This window comes from Barbus barbus (genome assembly GCF_936440315.1).
Source record: "Barbus barbus genome assembly, chromosome: 47".
NCBI lineage: Eukaryota > Metazoa > Chordata > Actinopteri > Cypriniformes > Cyprinidae > Barbus > Barbus barbus.
The window spans coordinates 18700722-18713566 of NC_136725.1; the positions used below are offsets into that span (position 1 = coordinate 18700722).

Consider the following 12845-nt stretch of genomic DNA (forward strand, 5'->3'; position numbering starts at 1 on the left):
ACTTGTGCGCAGGTGACAGTGACATTGACAGCAAATGATGAGAATAATCTATCTGTATTCAACCTTTACAGGCAGTTCCATAGTTAAAGCATTGACTACAAAAATGTTCTTGAACATTTGCATCATTAAAAAACAACAACAACAACAACAAAAAAACAGTTCGGGTCGACCTCGTGTGACAACATGCCCCGATAGCAATTATGGAGTAAATTTTTAGTTGTTACATTGTTGACATTGATCTGAGAATACGTTTTTTAAAAAATATTTAGTCAAAAAAGGAAAAATGAATAAAAACAAATACAATGGACAATACATACGTTGTTCTATTGGCTTATAAATGGATTTTGAGTTAAAAAAAATTATAAGAGTAAAAATTAATAAATTGCTATTAATGGTAATATACCAACATGGATCCATTTGTTTTGCTTAAAGTATTGAATATAACAGTTATAAAAAATGACATAAAATTACAAATCTGTTATAGTGCTGTCAAACGATTAATCGCGATTAATCACATCCAAAATAAAAGCTTTTGTTTACATATGTACTATGTGTACATTTATTTTATGTACTGTGTATATTTATTATGTATAGGGTAGCATGGGGGTAAAACGCCCCCCTACTGTTTTTCCCAAAATGACCACAAGATAAAATCAAGGTAATTTTTTATGGTAACTATGGACTACTTTGACAAGAGTGATGTGGAAGTTTTCACCATGAAGCTTAAACTGGTGATTTACCAGAGAGAAAACAGAGTTCACAGTAAATTATCTCATTTTCAGCAGTAAGAAAAAAAGAGTTTTAAAGCTTGTTGTTTTGTAGAACATCACAGTTATATGATATGAGAACAGTAGGGCCTGTAGATAGAGAGTATGTGTTATGGGTGCCAGGGTGCGGATGAGGTCTGCCTCTTGAATATCAGTTATATAAGTATTTAAGGATAAAAGAGTCGAGTTGCTTTTAAAATATTCATGTGTTATTTAATAAAAATATAATTATATTTTTAGAATGACATAACTTTTTTCTCAAACATAGTGTGTGGGGTAAAATGCCCCCAGGGCAATGGGCAATTACTGTAGTTATGCTGTTCTGAACATCAAATCCTTTGTTTTTCCATCAAATGAATTCTAACTGGTTGCTTGAATAAAAATATTTGGATTTATATTTCAAAAATACCTCAAGTTAGCATCAGGTAGCTAGTTAGCTAGCCAGTTATCATCAGCTAACTTTATTTTTTTTTTTAAACAGACTAATTTTATAATTCATAATTATTGATTATATTCTTTTTTACTTTTAAGCTAAAACTGCCTGTACTCTGATTTTACTGTAAATGTTTAAAGCAAATAGCTTTGTCAGACTGGGGGGCATATTACCCCACCCATGGGTAAAACGCCCCCTTGGCACAAATAATTTGTTTGTTAAAAATCTAATATCATAAAAACTGGACATTTTTCATACTTGGTTTATAATTTATGTCATTGTCACTAAAGCTATGCTAACTTTTCTGAACACATTTAATGTTTGTTTCACTGGAAAAAAATTACAATCCTTAAGGAGGGCATTTTCCCCCCACTTTACCTTAGACACACATACAGTAGGCTATATATTTTGAAAATAGTTACATGTATATATTTATATTCATATATATATATATATATATATATATATATATATATATATATATATATATATATATATACAACATATTTTTCTTAAATATGTACATGTATGTATTTATATATACATAATAAATATAAACAGTACACACACATATATTATATAACCAAAAATGTTTATTTTGAATGCGATTAAGCCCGATTAATCATTTGACAGCACTCATTTGAACTTTTTAAATATCTGAAATTACACTTAAAAGATGTTTCGCCTACTTCTAGGGAAAACAAGTAGGCCTAATAGTGCACAGTAATACAACTGAAAACTGAACAAAAAATCTATTCACAAATTTAATTGCATTTTGGCAAGATATGTTCTTCAAACCAAGAGCTTTAATACCAAAAAAAAACAAAAAACATTCTGAATGTTGACTTTGAGCCATATATACATGAGTCAAAACATCCCACTGCTTTGAATCCACTGTAACTGATGTACCGGCTACAGAACTGCTTATTATGCTTGTTTTCTGAAGGACAGTCACATGAGTTTTGATGGACACTGCAGTCAATCTGAAGTGGCTGTACACTATCTTTACTTAATTTAAACGTCTTTCACATTTAATGACTTGTTTCCATGCAGATGCAAGACATACTGTGTGAGCTACATAATGGATGCAGGTTGGCTAGAAGTAGATGAGACGTTTCCTCTTCAAACAGGACCATCGTGAAATCCCATCTGGTTGCTTGCGTTCCATCAGTCTCGGAGCAGCTGCGCAGGGTGTTCAGTGCATTATGTCACTATACATGGACCCAATTAAAGAAGTAAAAACTGTGCCTAAACAGTGTGTGAGATGTTGGAAAGTGGAGCTTCTGCCCCACACAGTCTCCTGGGACTTTGTATTCACTGACATCTGTGTCTCCGTCTCACTCGCTCCAGGGAAAGATGGAATCTTTCACTTCATCTCACCATCTCTTGCCACGCATCACTTCCTCCTTTCTTTTTGATTGACGTGGCTCCCCTGGTCTCAACGTAACTCCTGGAACACATATTGTGACTTTTGGGATATTTTGCTTTTACTTGAGTTGTGTTTAACTCTTTATCAAGCTAAAAAATATGAATTTTTTGTTTCTTTAAAGAGATACTCCCCTCCCACCTCTCTGTCTGCAGCAGGGGACACTAAAGCCCCAGGGTTCAATCTGGTCCATTTGCATTCAAGTGAGCAAAAGAGAGAAAAAAAAAAAAAACAAGTTGTGTTTTCATCCCACACTCCAGTAAACAGAAAAACAGACTTCGTTTCATATGCTACATTATCACACTTATCAGATGCGCTTTAGGTAAGTACTTTACATGATAATCAGGTGTTTAGGTTTTGAATAAATCTTAGACCCTGAAGTATTAAACTTTGGGCTCATACATTTTCTTGAAACAAATCTAAAATGTATATACTTTGAATCATGTGGCTTGCCACAGAGTTACATAAAAGGAACTGAGCTTTTCTATATGTCAAAATACAGATTTGTGAACATTTAGCGACCAGACAGAACATCTAAACAGCAACTTTTACAACTTCAAATGCACCCAAAGCACTTTAGCTCTGTGAAAAGCGCTGTTTTTTTCTTTAGAAAATGCAAAAACCTAATTTAGCTGTGAAATATTATTTTTAGTTGCGCAGTTACACTACTATTCAAAAGTTTAAGGGTAGTAAGATTTATTAAGCTCATTTATTTATTATGCATAATGCTGCATTTATTTGATCAAAAATACAGTTTCTGTTATGTTTATAGTGTAATTTTATTCCTGTGATGCAAAGCTGAATTTTCAGCATCGTTACTCCAGTCTTCAGTGTCACATGATCCTTCAGAAATGATTATAATATGCTAATTTTCTGCTCAAACATTTCTTAGAAATGTTGAAGACAGTTGTACTCCTTAATATTTTGTGGAAACCATTTTACATTTTTTAGGATTTTTTGATGAATGAAAGTTGAAAAGAACAGTATATTTATGTGAAATAGAATTGATGAATATCATTATGAATGTCTTTGATGTCATTTTTGACATCATACACACACACACACATTTTAACAGTAGTGTAAATCTTATGCTAATTTTTTGCTCAAACACTATAATAAGTAGTGTAAATCTTACACTACTTATAGTGAAAGTTAGAATATTCCATGCTTAATTTAGTGCAAATATGCATGCACTCAACTCTCATTTCACAGCACAAATCAATTTATGTGCATTTTAGGGGGAAATATAACAGCAGGTTTTTCCCTAGTAAATGAACCTGTAGTCAAAATACTGGTTGAGACTAAAGTACTTGTTCCACTTGATAACATTTAGGCTAAAATTTCAAGTGCTCATCTTACGGTCTCTGATGGCTCAATTCCGTCAGCTCACTTTTCAGACTTTCCTGTTTGCAATACACTTAACTTCAGCAACTGTTAAGAAATTCCTAACAAAACACTCCAGGGTGTTCAACTGAGAAACTACAGCCAAAGTACTTACCAGAAAGCAGCATTTGTGTGCTCTTTTCAGGACCGATGTTGCCAGTCAACTATCTGGCCACGGCTCACCCTCTCAATTAACCCCCGTCTATTGGCAGTGCTTGCTGCTTCTGAAACATTCATGTGATGGGTTAATAATTGAACAGTCAGCAGCTTGAGACCCTTGAGTTTTTGACATGTTGTACACTTCTGCTTTTGTATAAACACATCAGTGCTGCAAAGTTCAGCCAAATATGAAGGCATCATTAGCCAAATAGCTTCACAAAGGCACAATGTGTTGCTCGGGTAATGAGCTTTATAAACAAATTAGTGAATATGAAAGTTCTAAAACATTAATGAAGATGTCTCATTTGCATAAATTAAACATTATAAAACATAAGCATGTGTAAACCAGAATGACAGTGGAACCAGTTCTTAGTATCTTTACTATTACAGTTTTTATTTATATTTTGAAAAACATTTTTGTATATATAGTTTTTATTAATTGTTTATTAATTTAATTTTTAGGTATTTTAGTCAAGTTAAACTAAATTAAAGAAAAATGTTGCCTGGGCAAGCAATTTAAATAAAAATGTTTTTCAGTTATTTATTTAATTCCAGTTCATGCTTATTTTATTATTTTTTTAAGTAATTAAATTTATGGTTTTAGTTTAATTTTAATTTTTGTTAACTCTAATAACCCTGCAGTGGCATTTCTGTCACAGTTAGAAAATGATCCACTGTAATGAAGAATTTAATAGGGTTTGAAAAAATAAACTGAAGGTGATTCTTTGATTATATTAGGATTTATTCTAAATTATGATTCCATTCAAATTCAAATTTTTTGACAAGGGTTGGACTCAAATGATTGTTTGTGAGGTCACAAATATTCTTATTACATTCCATGCAATTTTGACTGCAATGCATTTTAAAACACTTTTCTCTCATCTTATTAATTAATATATTTATTTTTTACCCTATCCCTGTGCATGCAGGGCTGACTCAGTAGAACGAAGATACTTTTGGAAACCATTCACGCTTGAGTGCAGGAGAGATGTGCACTTGGTTTATGTGTTTTTAATTCGACTGTGTGCCCCCTAGTGCATTATGTCGCTATGTAATCCCCCCTCCTTAAAAACAAGCAAGACTGAAAAGTTTGAATGCACATGTCCCCTAATAAGGAAGACAAACTAATGCGGTAGCCAAAACAAATCCGATACGGTTTCCTTCTAGAGGTAATGAAAAAGGCATAATAAATGCAAATGCAAAAAATCATAACGTGTTCTGAAGGGTTGTTGCTGGGAAAGCAGGGTGGGGGTTTTGCATGAGGCAAAGGGGACAGAATAATTATTAAGTCTATTTATGGAAGCACAAAGATGGAAGCCACTCATACAGCATTTCTGAAACCTCCCTGTGGGTTCTCGTTTTCAATTAATCAATTTGGGTTTAATCTGATAACTCTAACAGACAGAGGATCCTAATGAGCTTGGAGCTCAACCTCGACATCATGGCTGTTAAACAGCGCTAGCCTAAAAATTGGTACCTTTTTACAGTTAAGAATTGTATGGATAGCTCACCCTCCCCCTAAAAAAATCATGTCATCATTTACTCACCCTTATTGCGCCTCAAACCTATGACTTTCTTTTGACTTTTTCTTGAGCAAAAATATCCTGAAAACTGCTGATGCTTTTCAGTGCAATTATAATGCGTGTATACTTACTTTCAAGCTGCAAAGAAAAAATGTATAAAGGAAAGGAAACTATGAAAAAAAAGAGTAGAAAATAAACTGCAGGGGTCACAAAAAAAAATTACCAAATTGCAAAACATCATCTACAAAATTAGTAAAATAACACCACTGCAAAATGTAAGAAACTGTCCTGGTGCATGCTGGGAACACCTGCATTGTGCAGTTAAGTAGATTGTATTTAACTTAATTTAATTTTATATTTTATTTAATTTTATATTGTTGACAAGTACCCAAATAAACTCTAATTCTAAGGTTTTATATACTTTACAATCAATACTTGATATATAAATCAATATAAATAACAAATAATCAACTGTAAATAAATACCTAAATAAATTTGCCCAAAGTATTTGAACTAATAGTATAACAGAGTGTCTATTTACACTAAGTGCAAATAGCCCGCCTTGTTGGCAAAAGCTGTTTACACTAACTCCGCCCACTAACGTGTGATTGGGTTAGTCAAGAGTAAAACAAAGACATTTATTTAACAACAGTTTCAATGGCGTAGATGGAACAGACCACGCTTTTTGACGCGATCGACCCGAGTTCGAGTCCGCCTTTTCCCGAAATTTTTTTCTCTCTTTTCAAATCTCATGTCGCATCAGAAAGGCATTTATTTTCAACAAAAATTAAGGAAATAATTAAAAAGTTAAAAATAAAGTATCAGGTAGGGTTAGGGTAGGTGTAGGGAGGGCTTTATTGTCCCATAAGGTGGCATCCATTTAATAATTTGAATTAATCTATAATTTACGCTAGATACGTTATTATTGCATACTGTTTTATAATGTACTACAATACTGAGGTGCAGACAATTGCCACTATTTGCAATAAGTAGTATAAATAGCAGAAAATATTGCTATTTTAACAGTGTACCGTAAATAGAATCTATAGCTATTTGCACTTAGTGTAAATAGCATATCGTTAAAAAATACTGCTATTTTCACTTAGTGTAAATAGCATCTATCGCTAAAAAATATGCTATTTGCACTTAGTACAAATAGCCACTGCCATATTATAATGGAAGCAAGTAGAACTCAAAAAAGCCCATGCAAAAAAGAAAATAAATGAGTTGGGATTCATTTTAATTTAGAGCTTTCATTCCTATATGCTTGAAACTGAGTACAAGTGTAGAATATCCTTGAACTTACTCGAACTAACTTATTGAATGTTGAAAATACAAACCTTTCTGTTGCATTTACTTTACAAAATCATTTTGAACACGGCCGAGTGTAAACTTTGACAAAATGATCATTTTGGATGAAATATTCCTTAGAGGACATATCTCAGACACAGTATAATCTTTCTAAGATTAGTGACTCAAACAGTAAATTTATCTTTCTCAATAAGAACATTAAAGTACATAGATTGTGAATGGAAGTGAGTTAGGAGCAGATGGATTCATTCTCGTGTTGTGTTTTACCTGAGGGTGAATGCTGTGCTGAAGGTGAGGTCAGTTTATTTACAGCGAGGACGAACTAGGCCATGTTGCTTTTTAAAGAGCACATGTGGTACATATGGCATGACCTGTGTGTGCACTTGTGTGTGAGTCTGAAGGAGAACCAGAGAGGAAAGCGATATCAGATTTTCATCAATGGACCATATCAGAGTGCTGTTGCAGGCATCGCTTTGCACTCAAGCAATTAGGGAGCAAATCCCCTCATGGTTTAACCATTAGAGCAAATGATGTGAACGTGATACCCAACACCGCTGAACTGCTAGTGCACCCTCGTTTCATTAGGTTCTGTACAAATGCACCAATACACAACATAAATTATGTCAAACTGATTAATACAAAAGCTAGATTTCGAGTTTCAGACGAACCATAAAAGGCAAAATGTCTCTTATGGTTTAGGTCAGTAAACGATCTAAAAACCCAGTTAACAAAAATATGTTCTAAGAATGTTTGGCAATATATACTTATTTGGTTATGTTAATGATAAGGGAACATTTCATTGTACAATTTGCAAATATTATGAGAATATTACTATTTTCGGAACATTCTAAAACAGTAATAACATTTAAAAAGGTTAGAAGAACGTCCAACTAAAACGTTTAAGAAAAAGAAGTTCCATGAATGATGTTTACATGATAATGATTATGTGCTAATGATTCAAGAACATTATTAAAGACCAGACAACATTCAACATTCTTCTGCTTGTCCAGGGTGAGGGTGGCACTTGTCACCTTGGGTGCCACCCCAAATTTTCATTTGCGGCTGGCAGTTTGATGATTGACATTTCATTTCACCTTTTGATAAAGAAGCATTTGTTTTAACATACACCTCACATTGTTCATTTATAAACACTGAATATTAAGAGAATATTCAAGTTGGTTGCAAGATACAAAAAGAATAAGTTCAAAGGTGGTTGCACATTGCACAAGAAATGTACAAAATGTCTCTCACATCGTTGTTAATGTACATATTGACTTCATCCTCAGAGTGTACAGACATTTTTCAATAATACATTTGACTTTCTGTGGACTGAATAAAGTCTATGTTTCATATAGAGAGACATAATAATATAGATTGCTCTCTTATTTTCATTCTTGAAACTTTTTGCCTGATTAGTTTTGGTAAGTAGATGTTGGACTGTTGCCTTGAATGTGAGAACATGACGGTGTGTCGACTTTTGACCAGTGTGCATCAGATTTGAAGCGCAGTAAGTGGTTTACCACTGGGTTTAGGTTTCCTGAATAATTCTAAGAAATTTGAGTCTCTGTATAAATTCACATTAGATATTTTGCTTAATTAGGGTTAATCAGATAAGAAAGACGAGATGGTTCCAAATTTAGCCTGACACGCACTCTTGTAATACACACAGTGCAGTCAGTATCGTGAGTATCCCACATTTACATGAAAACTGCAGCATGAAAAGAATGTTAATTTATTCACATTCTAAATGGATAATGTAGCCTAGAAAGAGCACAAAAAGCGCTCCCTTTATAAACCACTAAAATCTGTCTCTCATCTTAGTTCATAGTGATCCATGAGAAACAGATGAGTAAAGACTTTAAAGCATTAATACTGGCTCATGTTTCCTGTTCTAAATGTTTCTTCATCTGTTTGTTCACATTGTTTTTAACTATGCCAACTATGCTAGTTGTGTTTGGTCACTGGAAATGGCTAAATAATTGTACCCGCCATTCATACATTTTTTAAAAATATTTTCGAACCACTTAATCCATTTGAAAACATAATATGAGAGAATTGTATTATTAGTTTCATCAGAGTGGCATGCTAATAGAGTTTTTAAGTCAATACAGGTTATAAATTACAGTTAATGAGTGTCTTATAATACAAATTAAGAAAGAAAAACCTAAAAACGAAAATTCTATCATTTACTCACCCTCATGTCATTCTAAACCTGTATGCATTTCTTTCTTTTGCTGATATTTTTTCGGTCCCCATTGACTTCCATTGCATTTTTTGCCCATACAAGAAGCCTATGGGACCCAAAAATGAAAATCCTTCAAAATATCTTCTTTTGAGTTCCACAGAAGAAAGAAAGTCATACAGGTTTGGAACGGCATGAGGGTGAGTAAATAGTGACCGAATTTTCATTTTTGGATGAATGATCCCTTTAAGAATAAACTTCATCTCTGTAACTTTCTTAAAAGAAAAAATGAGACAATAGTCCTATAGTAACAGATTACATGTATCATATTTGTCAACCAGAAACTACCAGACCACTACTGCCCTCTTCCGTCCACAGGAGGATCTCTCTCATTGTGTTCATACTGTATGTGAGACTCAGCCTTTCAACATAAAATCAAGTTGTTTTTTTTAACTATCTTCAAAAGCTCCTTAAGCTTATTTATCTGCGCTAAGGAGGTTGTCTGCTGTCAGCTGAAAGTTACAATTACAGGATCAGCTGTTTTTTATTGTGAATAGATGAGGTGTATAATGTTGAATTCCAACGCCTGCAGTCTTCTTTCATTCTTTGTTTTGCTTTGACATTTGATTTGTCAGGGCTTGTTTTGAATATGAGAGTTTATCATTACCAAAAAATTTAAAAGGGTTTGGATCGGGTGCTGTTGATCTTGATTGTGCAAACTAAGCAAGCTTGATAAAAAGTTCTCCAATTGCTGAGAAACAGCGTCTTTCTTACTCATCTGATACTGCTTAAACATGAACAATCTGTCATCATTTACTCACCCTCACGTTGTTACAAAATTGTATACTTTCTTTCATCTGAAAAAGACAAAAGATGATATTTTGCAACACCACTCACCAAAAAACGTTCATGTTCCACAGAAGAAATGAAGTTACGGGTTTGGAAATACAAGACGGTAAATAAATGATGACGCAAGTTTTGGGTGTTAGGCTACACAAAAAGGTGTCAGTCTGAAAGTTATGTGTCCGCCAATGTGGTTACTGTTACCAGAGTGTTTAGAGAGCCTAATTAGGCATCTGTTTGGTGTTCAAATGAGGTTTAGCTGAAAAATGGCAAAACATTTTCATCTCAAAGACGTTTATCAAGCCAACTCTTTGCTTTGGCAGCAGATGCTTTAGTTTCTGTTTCAACAGTCATCGTATCTCTTATGTTAATCTTTAAACTGGCTATACAGAAAATCACTCATCACCAGATCAACTCTCATATTTAGCATTCTACTCATCACTGTTATCTTTGCCACAATTTACAAAACACACTTTGGGACTTTCCACGTGCTGTTTACACAACTACTAATAAGGTCAAGTCTAATTTCTTTTATTACTAGTTTTCTCCAGAGAATGATGGATTACCCAAGATACATTTCCTCACATTTATATACACTGTTAAAAGACAAGGTTTTGTTTTAAATATTGCATATCACATATAATGACCTGCTGACTGTCCCTTATTAATAGTGCCAACCGAATAATGAGTATCTATATAAACCAGCATATTTGTCACATATCCAAACCCAGATCTTTCTAGTACCTTCCACTTAACTGTTTCTCTAAGATGCCTGTGTCTTTTTATGGGAACATGCACAGATGTGACAGGCACAGAGTGGTGAAAATCAAAACAATTGCTTTCAGTTCAAGGACAAAACAAATACTTCCCTTTCATTCTTCATATAACAGCACACATTACATATAAAAAGGCTCCTGTTAGGACCAAAAATGGCTTTATAGCTTAATGCCTTTTCATTCTTGTGTTCTTTAGAAAAACATCCATGTGTGGTGGTGTTTTAAACAACCTAGAAACCAATACTCTGCCCTGAAAACTTAAAACTTTTACTCTTTTGTGTTTTCTGATAACCAATTCAAGAAACCTTTAACTACTGCGAAAAATGAGTCTTCACTCAAAATAGAGATTCTTCTTATCTAGAACCATTTTTGACTGTATAGGTAAATATTTTTGGAAAGTTCAAATGAAATGTTCTGTAGATCAGTGTTTTCATTTCTAAGTTCTTAAAAGCACCAGAACATTGATGCTTTTCTAAAGAACTAGAAAACAGGTAAAAAAGTTTCCCCTCATTACTCACCCTTATTGTTTCTAATTAAAACCTTTATTTTTAAAGGAATAGCTCACACAAAAATGAAAATGTACTCACCTTCAGGCCATCCAAGAAGTAGAAGAGTTCTTCATCCGAACAGATTTGGAGAAATTTAGCATCACATCACTTGCTCTCGAATGGATCCTCTGCAGTGAATGGGTGCCGTCAGAATGAGAGTCCAAACATCACAATAATCCACAAGTAATTCACACAACTCTAATCCATCAGTTAAAATCTTACGACATGAAGAGATGCACATCCATCATTAAGGTGTTTTTAACTTCAAATCATTGTTTCCAGCTAAAACGCAAGTCCTCTATCCATAATATTGCTTTAGAAATAGGAACAAACTCATCTCCATCTTGGATAGCCTTGAGGACGAGTATACATTTTCAGCAAATTTTAATTTTGGGTGAACTATTCCTTTAAAAGTTTAAGAATAGAGTTCTTTATTGAACACAATATTATGCAAATCATTTTTACTGAAATGTATCTAATCAATTACAAAGAAAACTGTCTGTACCTTATTTGTTTCTTCAGGTAGGCCTATATATGGATGAGGAAATATTTTGCTTTGGAAAATATCTTGTTTTCCTCTGTATGGTAAGAAAGAAGTTCACACAATGTAAACGCTCAACATAATCATTTTCTTGAGAAATGGACATAAAGACACATTTAATCAGTTTTATGATGCTTCTGACTTAAAGAGCTTCCAAGGAAGTGACAGGAAGGCAGCTGTGTTGAGTTAATTTGAAGAAGAGCCAGCTGTGAAAAAAACAACAAAAAAAAACAAATTTACAGTAAATAAGTAAAAGAAAAAAACACTCTCTCGGTTCATTAGATTCAGTGTGCCTTCGATCAACTTCTGTCCTTGTGGAATGTGACATTGTCTCTTGCCAATATTTTAGTTTTTTCCCCTCATGTGATCAAACTCACCTAACAACTTTAAATGTTAAACTCACCTAACAACACATTCATGATAGATGATAAGTAGATGGTGATGAGTTGACTGAAGTGAGTTCACAGATTCTTCTTGCCAAATATGAGTGCAGTATGAGAAAGCATTGATATGAAATTCTAGGAGAGATGAATACAAGATTAAGGGAGTCTTTCTCAGGAATCAAACTTCCATAATTGAGATAATCAAGATAGCTTATCATGTAACTTAGGCTATTAATTTACTTTTTTAAAGTTTGAGGTAGCAAAGTGCTGTTACTTTTCATTCTTTGTTAAATATCTCTACTGGAACAAAACTGTGATAATCAAGTTCGGTGCAAATATAAACTAACCGCCTTGAGGGCAAAAGACATTCACTTTTGTTAGGCTAATGAATTACAAGTTGGTTGGATGGTACAGACGAAAATCAAAAGCTGAAATCAACAAAGAGGACTAAATAAATTAATTAATAAAGTAAAAATATACAAAGAATTCAATGCAAGTGAAGTTATTAACGTAATTTCGGGAGGAATACATTCATCTATCTTCCAGTTCATTTTCCCTCCTCCTCCCCAT

General features: G+C 33.6%; 1 long non-coding RNA gene across 1 annotated transcript in view; it reads left to right on the forward strand.

Annotated features, from left to right (window-relative positions):
• Positions 1-12845, forward strand: part of LOC306866153 — a 527798-nt gene that overhangs the window by 50619 nt on the left and 464334 nt on the right. The window lies entirely within an intron of this gene.